This window comes from Fukomys damarensis, unplaced genomic scaffold, assembly GCF_012274545.1.
Source record: "Fukomys damarensis isolate Sample0158 unplaced genomic scaffold, DMR_v1.0_HiC HiC_scaffold_16, whole genome shotgun sequence".
NCBI lineage: Eukaryota > Metazoa > Chordata > Mammalia > Rodentia > Bathyergidae > Fukomys > Fukomys damarensis.
Genome location: NW_022900928.1, coordinates 102383475 through 102400186, shown reverse-complemented (window position 1 = coordinate 102400186; position 16712 = coordinate 102383475). Strand labels below are relative to the sequence as shown.

Sequence of the window (16712 nt, the reverse complement as noted above, 5' to 3'; positions counted from 1 at the left end):
AGTGCTGAGATTCTGAATGTTTTTCAGCAACTGAGACAGAAACCACTTTTATATAGGTTTTTAGAAGGGGGATTATGATCTGGAATGGAATGTTTATGATTGAGAGTCCAAGGATGGTCAGAACAGGTGTGCATACAATACTGGACTCTGTGCTGCTGGGGAGATTGTATATTCCATCCTAAATTCTCTTTATGGATATCTGTTCTGTTTACTGACAGTACCCTGTTGTTTACTGAGGGCTGCATGTTTGCTCAGAGGATCTCATTTAGGCCAGGCATGACATTCCCATCTTTTTGTTATATACTGGGAGGGGGTAGGAAAGTGGGTGATGCTTCTCCGGACCACTTAATGCATGAGAAATGGGCAGTGTGGTTATCCTAGATGGGAGAAAGATCTTGGAGAATGGGAGTATATCAAGGCTTGGCCAGGTCAGCATCCTGAATGTGGTACTGTGAGAATTGTGAGAGAAATCTGAGGAGGCACAACACCAGTTTAGCAGGGAAACATTTAACTGCAGAATCTCTGGAGGTTGGGCAAACCTGCTGGGGGGGGGAACAATGGGAAATGGTGAAAGAAACAGGAGAGCTAATTGAATCAAAGGGTGTGGGAAGGGGGAAGGAACGTGTTTAAGGTCCTCTCTATCAATCATCAAAACAGAAGAAGGGTGAGAAGGAAAGAAAACAGTGTGATCTCTGGGGAGAAGTCACACAGAGTGTCCTGAAAAAAAAGAGATCTTTTATTCAGCTAAGGGTGGATTTGAGGGTGAATCTGAGGTTTGTTCTGGGGGTGGATACCAAATAAAATTAAAGCAGACTGAAGTGGGTGAAATGGCAAGAAACACAAAAGCAAGACATATATATATCTTCTGGAATTTGGGTAAGCCTGAAGGAAGTAAGGGAGATTACTTGCAGTTTCCACAAAGAGGGTCAGGCAAGGTGACACCTGGGCACACAGCTTTACCCTTGAGCTATGTACCCACTGGGGAAGGTCTTGAAGATGAACAGCCATTGGGATGCTGTAGATAGCCAGGAAGGGTCCTTTCCACTTAGACTGTAGGGACTGGTGATTTCAGTCGGTTTTTTTTTTTTTTTTTTTTTGGCTGGGGATTGAACTCTGGTCCTTGCACTTGCAAGGGAGGCCAGCCACTGAACTACTGAGCTAAATCCCCGGCCCTCAGTCTTTAATTAAAACCCATTTAATATATGAAATGAATACTTTGAGTCTGTATAGATGTTAACTTGTAAACCCTTATCTAGTGTAAGAGTATAGGGTCACAGCAATTAGTTCAGTCTGTTGAGAGGTAGTGGAGGCAGGAGAGCTGCAGTCTTTATGATAAAGACTTGGGAAACAAAGCATATCCCACGCTAGCAAGGAAGTTGGATATGGGCTTGTACAATCTGCCATCAATAAGACAGGTGTTATTGGAATTAAGGAGAGGAAAGGTGGAAATGTGAGCAAAGGAGAGGGTGTTAGGTTTATCAGGGACATGCAGAATGCATTCATGTGTTTGAGGCTTTCTTAGAGTTGAAAAAGTGAGTGGTTGAATTAAAATCAGGGCCCAGGGCAATTGTAACCATAGGAGTCCTATGAAAAGTGCACAGAGTTGAATAAGGTGAGGGGCAGAGAGACAGTATGAGGTGTAGGACAAAGATATGAGTCACTGAAGGTTGAAGGAAGATAAAAGGTGAGTGGGGCATATCTAGTGATTTTTGGATTGTTTCTAGGAGTAACAGCTGCTGTTGCATGGTGGCCAGCCTGTGACAGTGAAGTCAAGCTGCTGGGCAGAAATATGATTGGGATGTTCTGAGACCTTGTGTCAGAACCTCTACTGCACATCCCATTATTTTTCTGTATAAAGTCTGAAGGATTGGGTGACATCTAGGAGGGTCAAAGCAGGGCCCATTTTTAGGGCCTCTTTTAAGGTCTGAAAGGATGAGTGAGGGAAGGTCTTGTGATTTAAGGGCTCAGCAGGAACTCCCTTGGTGAATGGTGTGGAGATCTTTTTTTGTTGTTGTTTTTTTTGAGACAGGGTCTCACTATGTAGTTGAGACTGACCTGGAACTCACTATGTAGCCCAGGCTGGTATTGAACTCACAGTGATCCTCCTGCCTCAGCCTCCCGAGTGCTAGGCTTACAGGCATGTGCCACCATGCCCGGCTGGTGTGGAGAACTTGTACCAGCCTATAAGAGCCATTTCCTTTCCACACCAGGAGAATGGGCATTTTGTCAGGGGAATTAACAGGGCTTAAAAGACCATGCCACAATAGGTAAGAGATGGTAGGTTGTAAGCCCCTTAAAGCTGGACTAGGGCTTGGATATTGCTGTTGGGTGGGGTAAGGGTGATTAAGCTTGAGAGGGATGGTAGGTGGCTATTAGAATGAGGCCAGGGATGAGATGGAAGTGTCCTACCTAGACTGTGGGGTAGAGGTGAGGGGAGATGATGGGAACCTGTGGGTGGGGGGCAGAGAAGGAAAAACCAGAGCAGCTATAAGTGCTGGTTGTATCCGGAATGGTCAGAGTGGAATGGGACAGGTGGGGGTGACTAAAAAAATGCATGTGGGAAAAGGTGTCACCAAATTGACACCAAATTGGGGGTGTCTTAAAAGGTCTGGAGACTTCGCTGTTAATCCTTACAACAGTAATTGAAGCCAAGGAGGTTGGTCCTGAAAGGAAGGCAAGGTAGAGTGTGTAGTGCCTGTGTTGAGGAGGAATAGGATGGACTTAGCCTCCACCATAAGAATTATGTGGAGCTCAGCATCTGAGATGATCGAGGAGGATTTTGTGGCCTCAGATGGCATCAGTCTTCGATGGCCAGGCCCAGAAGGTCTGGGAAGGAGTCTGATTTCTAAATGGGGATGCCCCCCACAGGAAGGGAGGGAATCCAAGGCTGTGGGCATTCCCTAGCCCACTGGCCATTCTGGTGGCATTTGAAGTATGGAGAGGAACCTTGAGTGAGGGGTGCTTTTGATCATTTATTATTACCTTGGTAGCCAACTCTGCAGGGTTTCTTACGGAGGAGGTCAGCATCTGCAGCTCAGAAATGCACTGCAGTAGAGTATGTTCGTCTCTGTTATTAAAAACTTTGAAAACCAGATTAATTAGCTCTTGTTATGTTTGAGGGCCAGTCTCCAGTTTTTATAATTTTTTTAATGAATATTTGGGGCAGACTGAGTAATAAAATGCATCTTTAAAATAAGTTGGCCTTCTGGACTCTTAGGGTGACTCCCAAATTGGCCATGATTTGGGGCAGATTTTCATCTTTTGTCTGGGTGGTTTTCTCAAGTCTATCATAATTAATTCCCCTATGTGCTGCCTTGTGGAGTCCCTCAACTAAGCAAGTAACTATAGTTATGGCTTTTGTGAGCTAAAAATTGTACTTCCTCATTTAGCTGGTTAAAATCCCAATTTGGGTTGCCTTGGGGAATGGCAGCAGCACCCTCCTTAAGATTAGGCTCAAGGTGTCCTGGTTGTCTATAGTGGCCTGGGCCAAAGGCCAAGTATATTTTTGTGCCTCAGGTGAGAGAGTTGAAGAGAGGATAACATTTAGATAATCCTAGGTAAGGTCATAAGATTGAGCGAGATGTTGGAACTCTTGAATATATGTAATAGATTTTCTGTGAAAGAGGAACATTGTGAAACAGAGAAGGTGTAGATAGGGGAGAAAGGAGAAGGATTTGAGAGTTGTCACAAGAGGCACATAAAGTGGGAATGTTACGAAGTATAAAGAATGTGTGAACTTAGGGAACTTCTGACCGTTTGCTCAGTCTCCAAGCAGTAGTTGTTTAAGTTCTGCAGAATGGAGAAATCAAAAGTGCCTTTTCTGGCCACTAAGAACTGTTTTCTATTTTATATTGTGGCCATCCAAGTGTTATGGAAGAGACATTTAGGCTTTCTATCAGGGTATAGGCAAAGAGATTTTAGAATTTGTAAGAGACAGGCTAGAAGAGAGGAAGGAGGAATAAAAGAAGGAAGACTTCCCATTGGGGCAGAGAGAAGTAATTTTGTCATGCTTGGTGTGACAGAGACAAGTGACAGGGTCAACAGTGGATGTCTCCAGCTGTGACCAAGGCTGTGACAGAACAGGTGAATGGCCAAGATGGTTGTTATTATTATTGGTCAACCAGCAAAGGGAAAGACAGGTCTTTCCTGGGATTTTTTTTCCTCCACAATCTGGCCCCAAAAAGCAGGATGGACCTCTCTGTCCCAGAGGGTGAGGGGAGAAAGTAGAGCTAAGGAGAGGAGACAGAGTGGAGCTAAGGAGCAGCTGCAGTGGCCAGTGTAGGGGCTTCTTAAAGGTGCAGCACAGAGAAGCAGGAGAAGAAGGAGGAGAAGGAGAAGAAGGAGAAGGAGGAGGAGGAGAAGGAGGAGAGTAAGAGAGATTGACTGGTGGGGGATTGTTTATAAAGATGGAGCATGGAAAGGAAAGAGTGTAGTGCACAGGGAGTGGGAAAGCAGGGCTGAGGTGGCTAGGAAGTACAAAAAAAAGCTTTATTTGTCCTGAAGCTGGAATGGCAGGAGCTAAGGAGCTGCCTGGAGCACTGGAGCAAAGTCTGGAGACCTATGTCACCAGCTGGCCTCAGCAGGGCATTCAAGATAGGGTTTAAAATCCTCCGAGAATGTAAGCCTATCCTAGGTTTCAAGAACCAAATGTTACAGTGCTGAGAGGCCACTTGGACACAGGCTTTGTGTAAAGAAAAAAAAAAAAGCTTTATTCCTGTTTAGGTGCAAACATAGAGTGAAACTGGGCAGATATCAGTAGCTTTATGTGAGAAAAGGCTGGATTTATTCTGTCAGAATGCAGACAGGGCTGAGATTCTGAATGATTTTCAGCAGCTAACTGGGAAAGAAACCAAGTTTATATATGTTTTTAGAAGGGGAGGGTATGATTTGGAGTGAAATGTTTATAATTGAGGGTCCAATGATGGCCAGTACAAATGTGCATACAATCCTGGATTCTTGGTGCTGGGGAGATTTTATACTCCATCGTAAATTTTCTTTATGGCTATCTGTTCTATTTACTGAGAGTAGCCTGTTGTTTGCTGAAGGCTGTGTGTTTGCTCAGAGGAGCTCATTCATGCCAGGCATGACAGTATGCCCTTGTAAACATAGAACTCAGGAATCTGATGCAAGGTCAAAAGTTCATGGCCTTCCAGGGCCACACAGTGGTATGCTTTTTCAAAAATTTAAGTATTCATGACACTTATAATTATATTTCATTTTCATGTTGTGTGTTTCTGTTATGTCTTTCTTGTTAAACTATTTATCATGTTTTTTCATTTCCATTGTATTTATTCCCATTTCTTTGATTATTGATTATATATTTTACGAAGTATACATATTTCTATGTTTATGAAGTAAATATATTTCTTAAATGCTGTATATTGAAATAAACATTTTTTCAAATTTAACATTTTACCTCTGGAGTTTCCCTTCATTTTAAATTTTCACCTGTCTTTCAAGGGTAGAACAGTATCTTGTTTTTAATAAACATATTCATTGGCCACTTGGGTGACCTTTATGTGTTCTTTTGTCTCTTTTTCCGGGTGTTACTATATTGCCCATCAGTTTGTGAGAGCTTGTTGTACAGTTTTATCTATCAAATGCATTGTGAATATGTTTTCGCCCAATACATCTAACTCCAACCTAAAAAAAAAATTTAACATTTTATACCAAAATTATTACCTAATTATCTGTGTGTCTAAATTTATTTCATGATTTACTATTGAAATATTAAATTATTTAATAATGTACTTTGCATCAAAAACAAATGTGTGGGGCCGGGAATTTAGCTCATTGTCACTGAGCCTGCCTCGCAAATTCAAGGTCTCAAGTTCGATCCAGGTAGAAAAAAATAAAAATAAAAAGTGTAGAATGAGAAAATAGTTCAGTTGTAGAGCACATATTTTGTTCGACTAATATTCTGGATTCATTCCACCCTCACACCGATTAATAAAACATAAGATTTGTAAAGCTGTTCTTTCCTTGTAATTTCTAATTTAAAATCAACATAATGTTTATATTTTTCAAATATAATAGTTATATTTTGTCATAAGATATATAAAGGTTTCATATATCCTAACCAAACTTACTATGAGTTGCCAACTTGTTCTCTATTTTGTGAACTTTCTAAATGTATCTAAAAAGTAGTGTCTTAATATTGTTAATTGCATTAGAAGAAATAATTGCTACATTTCTGAAGTCCTTAAAATTTGCAACTTTAGTCATCTACTTTTGTATTATTAGTGATTTAAATATTTTAACTTAAAGCTATCTGGCATTGTTTTCTAATACTTGAAGTCCAGAGAAGTTTTAAATATATTTTCAATTTTATGCTGGCTGCCCAAACTCATGTTAAGTTGTTGCCCATTTTAAAGTTGAAATTGTGATTTTCTTGCTTCAGGCATTTTAAAAGCTGTGTTTGTAAATGTGTAGCACCATTCCCATCTCCCTACATTTCTTATACTTTAGGAAGTTTGATGTCTGGAATGAATAACAATAATACCGATACAAAAAACATGTAAATTATTTTTTTTCTCATTGAGTTTATTGGTACATTTCAGGTGTATAGTACAGTTACATTCATCATTGGGATCTTGTACCTTTACATGACAGGACAGGTCTTGGTTCTCATTTTTTCCCCATACCCCTGCCCTCCCTTCACACCCTCCTCCCTTTCCTATTTACAAACACTTTATTTCCATTTTTTCATTTTCTCATATTTTTTCTTTTCCCTTATTACCTTTCCCCTGCCCTTCCCACTTCCCCTACACCTTTAGCTCTTTTCTTCCTATTTCACATTGTCAATTATACCATTAAGATCCTATGTACCATTATAATTTTTCACACCAGAGAAACTATTCAGTATTTACATGTGTGACTTATTTCACTTAAGAGTATATCCTCAATATGCATCCATTTTCCTATGTGTAAATTAATACATGCAAAATTATTAAAAGACAGACTTTTGGGGAATACATTATATAAATATTTTCAAATATGTATTGCCTAGAACACATGTACTGTGGGATTTATCATACCCGCTCATCCATTCCCATCTGCAATGACTCCAAATGCATGCACTTTCCTGTAGTCAGTATTAATAAACTCTTGCTAAACTCTGCCTTAAGCCCTCAATATATTCTATCACCGTGGTGAATGTTAAAACCTTTATTTCCAAATAAATGGTTTAAGAAACACTGAAAGGGCTAGCTAGTTGTTCAGTAGCAAAGAACTGCCATTTGAGCTGTGCCACAGCCTAACTTTCTGCCATTGTGTTTTCATTCTATTTTGGATCTCCGCAGGCACAGTTGCAATGTTTGTTCAGAATTATTGAACCTGACCTCATTTTATCCTCTTTAGATTCTTAACTTTCCTGTGGCAGCTCCAGTCAGTGCTTCTTGTGCTGCAACTGCTAATGTATCTGTTCACACTGCTGGGTAATTTTCTAGAGAGGGTACTGTCTGGAGTGAATTCACTCTACTGTCACTGGTACACATTTGGTCCCTTTGAATTGGGCTGAGCCATCTGCCAGGATCTAAGCAGCCTGACCTCTCTGCATGGCCAGAGCCCTGCCTTTGCAAGCTCAGTGCCTGCAACTTCCTCACCATGCTGTTTAAAGAGCAGGAGGGTTGATGGGAGATTCATGACATGTGAAATTTCTGTGTGGGTGAGATTGCAGTGTTAGGTGTCCTGTTTTTTTTCCCAGCAAACCAGTAATTATGGTTTATATTAGAATGTCTCCTAAATGTCTCATGTGTTTGAAACTTGATTGATTGGTTTGTTTGGGCCCTGTCCTCATCAACGAATTCATTCATTTGTGAGTTCAATATCTAAACATGGTGTTAGGAGGTGGGGACTTGTTGGAGATGGGTCATTAGAGGCAAGGCCCAGTAAAATGTATTTATGTTTGTAGCTCCTCCTGTCTTTCCCTCCTTCTTGGCTGCTATGGTTTGATTACCTTTTCTTTCACCGTATCCCTTTGCTATCTTATTTCTACTTTGGATTCAGTAGAACATAAACTGACATTGTGAGCTAATGTAAACTTCTCTTAATTGTGGGTGTTTGGTATTTTGTCTCCATAACAGGGAAGTGGCTAAGACACCTAATCATGCTGTTTGTTAAAAGTTCAGATGGAGTCTTAACACTCAAGTTGTATCTTCTATCTGGACTTGATTGCAATGACAGTAAATTCCAGAATTTCCAAACACTTCTCCCCAATTCCAAAGATATTATACAATTTTTACAAATGACATAAAAATTAGAAGAAATATTTAACTTTGCCTGTGATGAGGCTCAGTGTTAGGGATGTGGCCAAGCCTGCATTAACTCTTGTGCTATATCCAGAGCAATGCAATAAGTAAATAATAGATTATGCATAAGCAAACAATACAAAAATGAATATAAATATATAGATAAAAAAAATATATATATACTATCTATATATTCCCATCTGTGGGTCATTATTGCTGCACTAGATACATAAGCATTCCTTTACTCAATTATGAACTCAACCTTTTATATAAGCTTCCTTCTAACCAACCCATAATTTCCAGAAAGAAGGTCCTGACAGGGCAAGAGAATCAAGCAATATCACTTAGAAATGTGTACATAGGTGATGGTGCTCAGGTTGGTGGCCTGAGGCCCATCTACGATAGTCACAACCTGATTGGTTAATTGGCCTGTCGTAGATGAGCCTCAGGCCACCAACCTGAGCATCATCTATTATTTGTTTTTATGTTAAGAATATTGTAATTTTTTTCCCATTGTGAATATTTGGGTTCCAGTCTGAAAGTCATCCCTGGAAACCTCTTCCCCATAGATGTGTATTTTATCACTGTAATCATTATTTACTTGGAAGTACAAATTGAATAATATCAAATTAGTATAGCCTTAGATTTTGTTAAATCAATGCTAGACTAGTGTGTCTTCTTTGCATGGCTTTCTATTTAATCTGTTCTCGTCAATGTCAATGTAACAACCACTCCTGTCCAGTTGGATATAACATTGGGTCCATAACCCAGATGTCTAGATATTGATCAGTTCTGATATCTGTTTTCTTTTTTTCTGACAATCTAACCTGTTTTGGTGGGCAATATAGAGTTTGATCACTGCTTGCTGGGGTTCTGTGGGTTTAATGTTTGTAACTGTGTTGCTTTGCTTATTGCTGCCCATTGTGTGAATGATGTCTCATCTTTTCATATATGAATGCAAACAGATATAAATTAATGTGTACTTTCTTAATGGTGTGGTAATTTAGTGTTAAAATATTTTGCAACAAATTTTATTCTCAAAATATTTGGTAAGATTAACAAGAACAATGTAAGTATCCTGGGAATATTTAGAATGTTTCATCATTGGGCCTTGGGCAGTGGATGAGACCATCCAAGTGATTCACACCCTTACCTGACTTCAGATCTCTCTTGCCCCATAGATGACTACTTTCCCACTTTGGTGAATTTCCCTGTTTTTTTCCATAGACAGTATTCTTTTAGTTTCTTCCCTTGGAATTATCAGTAATTGAGTATTTCAGAAATTGCAAAGAAATCTTTTCAGAGGGTTATTTTTTCTCAAATGCTGATATGTGATCAAGAGCTAAGTGCTCTTTAATCTACTCCATTGGTCATGTAGTTCAGGATTTTTCAAGTTTACTTGAAAAGAATCACATCTATCTGCAGGAATAATAGCACAGTGTATTCTTTGGAAATTGGAAAGAAGTCAGTGGTCTAGATTTTGATAAACTCCAAAGTAAAGGAAATGATTACAGAGCCCATTCTTATATAAGCGTCCTTCCTCCCTGTATTCTGCCACAGTTCCATTTTTTTGGGTGATTTTAAAAAAAGATTTAGTTCTTGTTTTCTATTGAATTAGATATATTGTGGTCTTTTTAAAAAAATTGTTTTCATTGATCTTTATTCCCTATACAAAATCATTATAGTGTGTACACAGCAAATATTTTCTTTTTGTCTTTTTTCCCCATGATCGTCATATATTTCAGTTTATCTTAATTCTGATGGTTACTTGCTTTTCTTCTGAGAAAACACTTTTTTCACATCTAAAACTTATTTCACCATGAATTTTCAAGGGATTCAAGTTTATCTTTCCCATTTCAATATGTAACTTAATTATTGTACATAGGATAGAAGACTGTACAATCCAGGTTTCCAAGTAAGTACCTGTTTCTTCCTGAACGTAAATGAAACAGATTGTCATTTCTTCCAGAGATATATAACACAAGCTCTGTCATGAATCAGTATTCTGTATGTGTGGACCCATTGAAGACCCTCTTCTTTTCCTGAGATCCATTTGTCTTTCTCTGTACTAATGGTACAGTCTCATGGAAGGTGGAATTTGACTGTCCTTCATGTATATTATGTAAGCTGTCAGCCTCCTGGCTTAGTATTGAATGTTAGACTCGTATTTTACTGTACAGCTATAATTTTTAAAAAAGGTATCATTTGTGACACTTCTTTTTGAAGTTTTCTTTTGGCGGGGGTTTGAGGTAGGGTCTCACTTTGTATTTCATATTGGCCTTAAACTCTATAGCCCAGGCTAGCATCGAAATCATGGAAATCTTCCTGCATCAGCTTTCCGTGTGCTGGGATTATAGGCATGTATCACTGCACATGGCTGAAAATTTCCTTTTATACCTAATTACTTTGTGATATATTGGTTTTCAATGTATATAATGAATTTTATTCATCTTTCCCCCTCATCACTGTCTCATACTCTCCCTATAATTTCTTATGTCAGAGTGCAAGGTGACCACTGGTGACAATGAGCTTTAAGATAATATATCACCCTTTCTCTATTTTCATTGTTCATAAATGTGTTCCAGTAAAACTATTATTCCATTAACATTTTAATTATTATTCATAATATTCAATTTTTCTATGAAACTAAATTCAAGTTTCAAAATACTGCCCAAATACAATGAAAGAAAGGACTCAATTCCATAAATAATAAAATTCAAAAAGAGATACTACCTATACTCAGTCAAAACCATTCGTTAGGTGATATTCATCTGTCCTCGTATTTTGTGGCTGGTATCTTGTGGGCTCCCTCTACGAGCTCTGCTTTAGAGACAGTGCACAGTACCCATGCAGTAACTCAGCAGAACAACCAGCACTCCTGTTCTGCTGTTGCTTTAACAGTGAGTGGCAATCTAGCATCAGAATTGCTGTCTGAAAAAATGTGCATACATATGGATTTGATGACCAACATACGGAGTTAATATTTGCAGGATTCATTCTCCATTTAGCCTACTTTTTTTTTTTTTTTTTTTTTTTTTGAGACAGAGTATCACTGTGTAATTCAGGCTGGCCTCGAACTCATGGTGTTCCTCTTACCTCAGACTCCTGTATACTAGAATTACAGACATGCAACAATACACCTTGCTCTCAATTCCATTTTTTATGAGAGAAGTTGAGATATCCCCAGGCTATGAGTCTCAAAAGAAGAAGAGTACAAAAATGAGTGGAAAAATCTAAGGTAATTTGTACAAGGAAGAGAAATGTTCCTTAAGAGTCAGTGTGTGAGCAGAAATATTTCAACTGCCAGGTATGGTGGTGCACACCTGTAATCCCAGCACTTGGAAGGCTGAGGTGGGAGGATCACCATGAGTTCAAGGCCAGCCTGGACTACATAGCGAGACCCTGTCTCAAGAAACCAAAAGAAAAAAGAAATATGACAACCAAGGAAACAAGGCCATGTTCAAACTTATTTAATTTCACAAATATTCTCCAAAGATGAATACAGCTTGAGTATGTATATTCTGACATTTGTATACAGGAATATTCCAGTATAGGGAACTGAGTTATTGACAGCATGCAACAAGTGACATTATCTGAAATATAAGTATAAAAAATCTTTTTCTATATTCAACACCATGAGAAATTTGTGAAACTGTATTTAGGTATTGTGAATATGTTTATATGAAGAGAATAAATTTTGAATTTTGATAGGAATTCATCTTCAAAAGATGTACTTATGTATGTATATAAATATGAGACATTCAGTATCTAAAAAGTTGCTAACCTCAAAACATTATTCAAAGTACAAGTGAATGCTAGTGTTGTAATAATAGGAATTTTTAAGCATCCTCCAGAGAATTGAGTCCATTTGTGTTTAAAAATTATGGGCTGTGGATTTAGCTCAGTGGTCCTACTACCTGCCTCACAAGCACAAGGTCCTGAGTTCCCCAGTACCCCCCCCAAATTGTTAAAAGGCACTCTCCAACATTGTTGGTGGGAATGATGTCTCAAAAAGTAAAATAGAAGTTCCATTTGACTCAGGTGTACCTCTCCTGGGTATATGCCCCAAATAGTTAAAATCATCTTATTACAGTGATACAGGCTTAGCCATACTCAAAGCAAGACAAGTTATAACAGATAAGCCCTGGAATCAGCCTAAATGTCTATCATTGGATGCATGGATAAAGAAAACTTTATTTTAGGCTAAGAGTGATGGTGCATTCCTGTAAAACCTAGCTCTCTGCAAAGCAGATTTAGCAGGATGGTAAGTTGAAGTTCAGCCTGAGCAACTCAGTCATCAATGAGATTCTCAACAACAACAACAAAAATAAAATAAAAGCTGGAGATAAAAAAGCAGGAAATAAAAAAAGCTAAGACCTGTGTTTAATTTCCACTACTGAAAAGAAAAAGAAAATATGTTCTAAGTCAGACACAGAGAAGAATGAAATGATGTCACTTAGCAAAAGAAATGGGTGGGTCTTCATCCCACAATGTTAAATGAAATAAGTGAGACACACAATGTGGAAAATCACATAGTTTCTCTTATATCAGAAACCAAAGTATAAATTAGGGAGTAAAATAAAGGAGAGGTCATAGTTAAAGGAAAGGTTCACTCTTTGGAGATGAGAAAGATGAACAGGATAAGAGAGAAGGGGGAGAGTGATGAGGAAAATGTATCAGAAGTGATTATACACACACACATGTGTGTGTGTGTGTGTATGTATGTACCAGTTGCCCACAAAAAAACTAAAGCTTGTGTATTGCCAAATATACCAAATTTTAAAAATCCCAAATGAATACCACCGGAATAGCTGTTTTGAAGGTGTCCTCCAGAGCATTCAGTTAATTTATTGTCAGAATTACTTAGGCATCAAATTTCTGAATTGTTCTGATATATCAATATTTAGACCTATTTTATTGTATCTGTTTTTTTTTATTTGCAGAAATGAAGAGGTAGAGAAATGTCATCAATATAAAGCTTGGAATCAATATGAAGAAATATTCCTTCGGTCTTCAGATATAATGTAGACATGAAACAAGATAGTTTAAAACCAGCTGAAAGCTTTTCTTGTAGAGAGCCTCTGATTGGGCATTTGTCTCTAAATATGCCCATCATAGTTCATAGTAGAGTAAATCCAGATGAGTATTTGTCTGAAGAGAAGCTGTATAAATGTAATGAAAATGAAAGTAACTTCAGTAATTTCCAGTCCTTTCAGAAGCCTGCAAGGACAAAGGCAGCAGAGAACTCCCATGAATCTGGTCAATGTGGGAAACCCTACTGTGATCTTAGTGAGAGAACTTATTGTAGAGAGAAGACGTTTGTTTGTAAGGAAAATTTGAAAGCCTCCCATGCACCCAATGATGTTCAGATCCATGAAAGTAATCATAGTGGGTAGAAGCAATATGTACATAAACAATGTGGGAAAGCCTGAATTTCTTCCCACTGTATTCAATTACATGAAGGAAGGCATGCTGGAGAGAAGCCTTACGTATCTGAGGAATGTGGGAAACCATTAGCTCATAGTAATTCTTTTCACAAACATACAAGAATTGACTGGGGAGAAACCCTATGTATGTAAATAGTGTGGGAAAGCAATACATGCAGTTATAAAGTACATGAAGGAATTCACACTGGGGAGAGGCCCTATGTATGTAAGCAATAAGGGAAAGCTTTCAGGACACTCATACTGTTGAAGACATGAAAGGACACACACAAATAAGAAACTATATAAGCAAAGTGGAAAAGTATTTTCTACTAAGTCCTCATTTCATAGACCTAAAAGAAATCATACTGGAGAGAAAGTCTGTGTATGTAAGCAATGTGGGAAAGCTTTCAGTACATGCAGTTATTGTAAAATACATGAAAGAATTCACATGGGGGAGAAACCCTATGTATGTAAGCAATGTGGGAAAGCATTCACAACATACAGTAATTATCAGAGATATGAAAGAATTCACACCGGAGAGAAACCCTATGCATGTAAGCAGCTTGGGAAAGCATTCTATACACAAAGTTATTATAAACTGTATGAAAGAATTTACACTGGGGAGAAGCCCTATATGTGTAAACAATGTGGGAAAAAATTGAGTACACCCAAATATTATAAACAACATGAAAGAACTCACACTGGGGAGAAACTCTATGTATGTAAGAAGTGTGGGAAAGCAATACATGCAGTTATTAAGTACATGAAAGAACTCACGCTGGGGAGAAACCCTATGTATGTAAAGTGGTATAGGAAAGCAGTCAGTACACGCAGTCACTATAAACAACATAAAAGAACTCACACTGGGGAGAAACCCTATGTATGTAAGCAATATGGGAAAGCATTCACACAACACAATCATTGTAAAAGACATGAAAGAAGTCATACAAATGAGAAACCCATAGTAAGCAATGTTGAAAAGGATTTGCCACTAGATCCTCATAGATAGGCAAAAGAAGTCATACTGGAGAGAAGCCCTACATTTATAAGCAATATAGGAAATCTTTCAATATATACAAACTGTCAAATACATGGGAGAAGTCACACTATGGAGAAACTATGTAAGCCTACTTTCAAAATCCTTTATAATTTTTCATATAGTGAAGACCTGTAGAAATAATACAAAAAAATTTGATGTCAATATTTCTTGATAAAATTTACAGAAAATACAACCCCAGATATCCTAATTACTTACATTGTGAGTTTTTTAGTAAATCACTTACAAGTATCTGGATTGTTTCTGTAGTGTTTAATATAAAATTATTGATCTGACATTTTTGTGCCTTTTAGTTTAACATGTAGTGACAATTAAATAAAGTCAATTGAAATGTACTTTTTGCTTTCAAGTATGGCAAATATTTATGCAGTTATATAAGTTACTCAAAAAGCATTGTTTTAAATTATTTTGTAATTTTGTTGTGATTTCACCACTATCTTTTAAGAAGTTTTTTGTATAAAATATATTTTTAATTTGATGTTATATTTTGTATTAAGATATATATTTCCAGAGAGGTATGGACATGTGTTTTTGACAAAGTTGAATTGTTTTCACACAACCTGTAGATTAGCAAATGTTATGTTTTTCATATCCTGACAAGATACCTAGCTATCTTCCAACATCATTGTATATTATATCATTGCCTAATTTTACCTATTTTTTATACTAGAGCCAATATTATCACGTACATAAAGTTATGTTTTCTTACATCAAAATTTTACTTTTCATGTTTATATTGCAATGAATTTTAATTGCATGTAATTTCCCCACTGTATGCACCAAAATTAAACTATTCTGCTGTGAGTTTCTTATTGCCGCAGATCAGCAGATTCATAACTTGTTCCCAAAAGGATATGGTGAATTATAGTAATCTCTACAAAAAGTGTAAACGATGGTATGATTTATCAGTAACAATGCTTTTGAAGAGATTTTTGTCAGCTGTGGAGTTGTTTTAGGGAGAGTGGTTGCTACTGAATGTAATGAGCCAAATGCTTTTATTCCATTCTCCGATGCTGTGATGCCCTTCTTTTGGGTAATCATTACTGTTTTTGCCTAATAAGCTGAAATAATGACATGAAGCAAAACATAATTCATGAGAAGTATCAGCTTAGTAGAAAGTGAAATTTACTAATTTATAATTCAGGTTGGGTTCTTTTACCAGTCTAGAGATAAATTTACACAATGGCATTTTTTATTATTCATAAGGACTGATATTTGAGGTATGTGTGACAACTGTCTTAAAAACATACACTTGGTCAATTTGTGTACACGAATCCCAGTTGATCTCCTTTGACTTGTATTTGTTGGCTATCTTTTTAACATTGAAATATTTTGTAAAATATTTTATAAAGTGTTTTCAAATACAAAAACTGCTCAATTTCTGATAGGGTTACATTATTAAAAACCTATGCTATCATGAAAACATAAGTGAACAGTAAGTTAAATATCCATAGTGCAGTGAACCTAATAGACTGCCGTAGCCCTAATTATGCATAGACAGGTAAGTTACCAGTTGTGTAATATCTAAAGTTGTCTTATATCTGAAATTTCTGATATAATTCATAGAGTATAATATATTGCAGATGACAGTGTCAGTTTTTACACCCTGAAACAAGTGTCCAACTTCTCTGCAGCATTTTTCTACTTCTTCAAGTCACTAGGAAGATATATAATGTGTTGCTATTCCAGCTAGTGATGGAACTTTGAAAATACAAGACATTTTATCCTGAGCACATTTACTTTCTCATTACCTTCCCATGGAAAAAACTCTTGCTGGACTTAGTGATGTACATTTGTTGTACCAACTCAGGAGGCAGAGGTGGGAGGAAAACAAAATTAAGGCCAGCCTATTTAACTTAATAAGACCTTATCTCAAACTATTTGTGAAAGGTATGCAGATGTCGTTTAGTACTTCCAGATTTATTACCTGGTATTATTATTATTATTATTATTATTATTATTATTATTATTATTTTTATT

The 16712-nt window shown here is 37.3% G+C and overlaps 1 long non-coding RNA gene across 1 annotated transcript in view; it reads left to right on the top strand.

Moving 5' to 3' along the window:
- LOC117286360 overlaps window positions 1-16712 on the top strand; it is a 55015-nt gene that overhangs the window by 9537 nt on the left and 28766 nt on the right. The window lies entirely within an intron of this gene.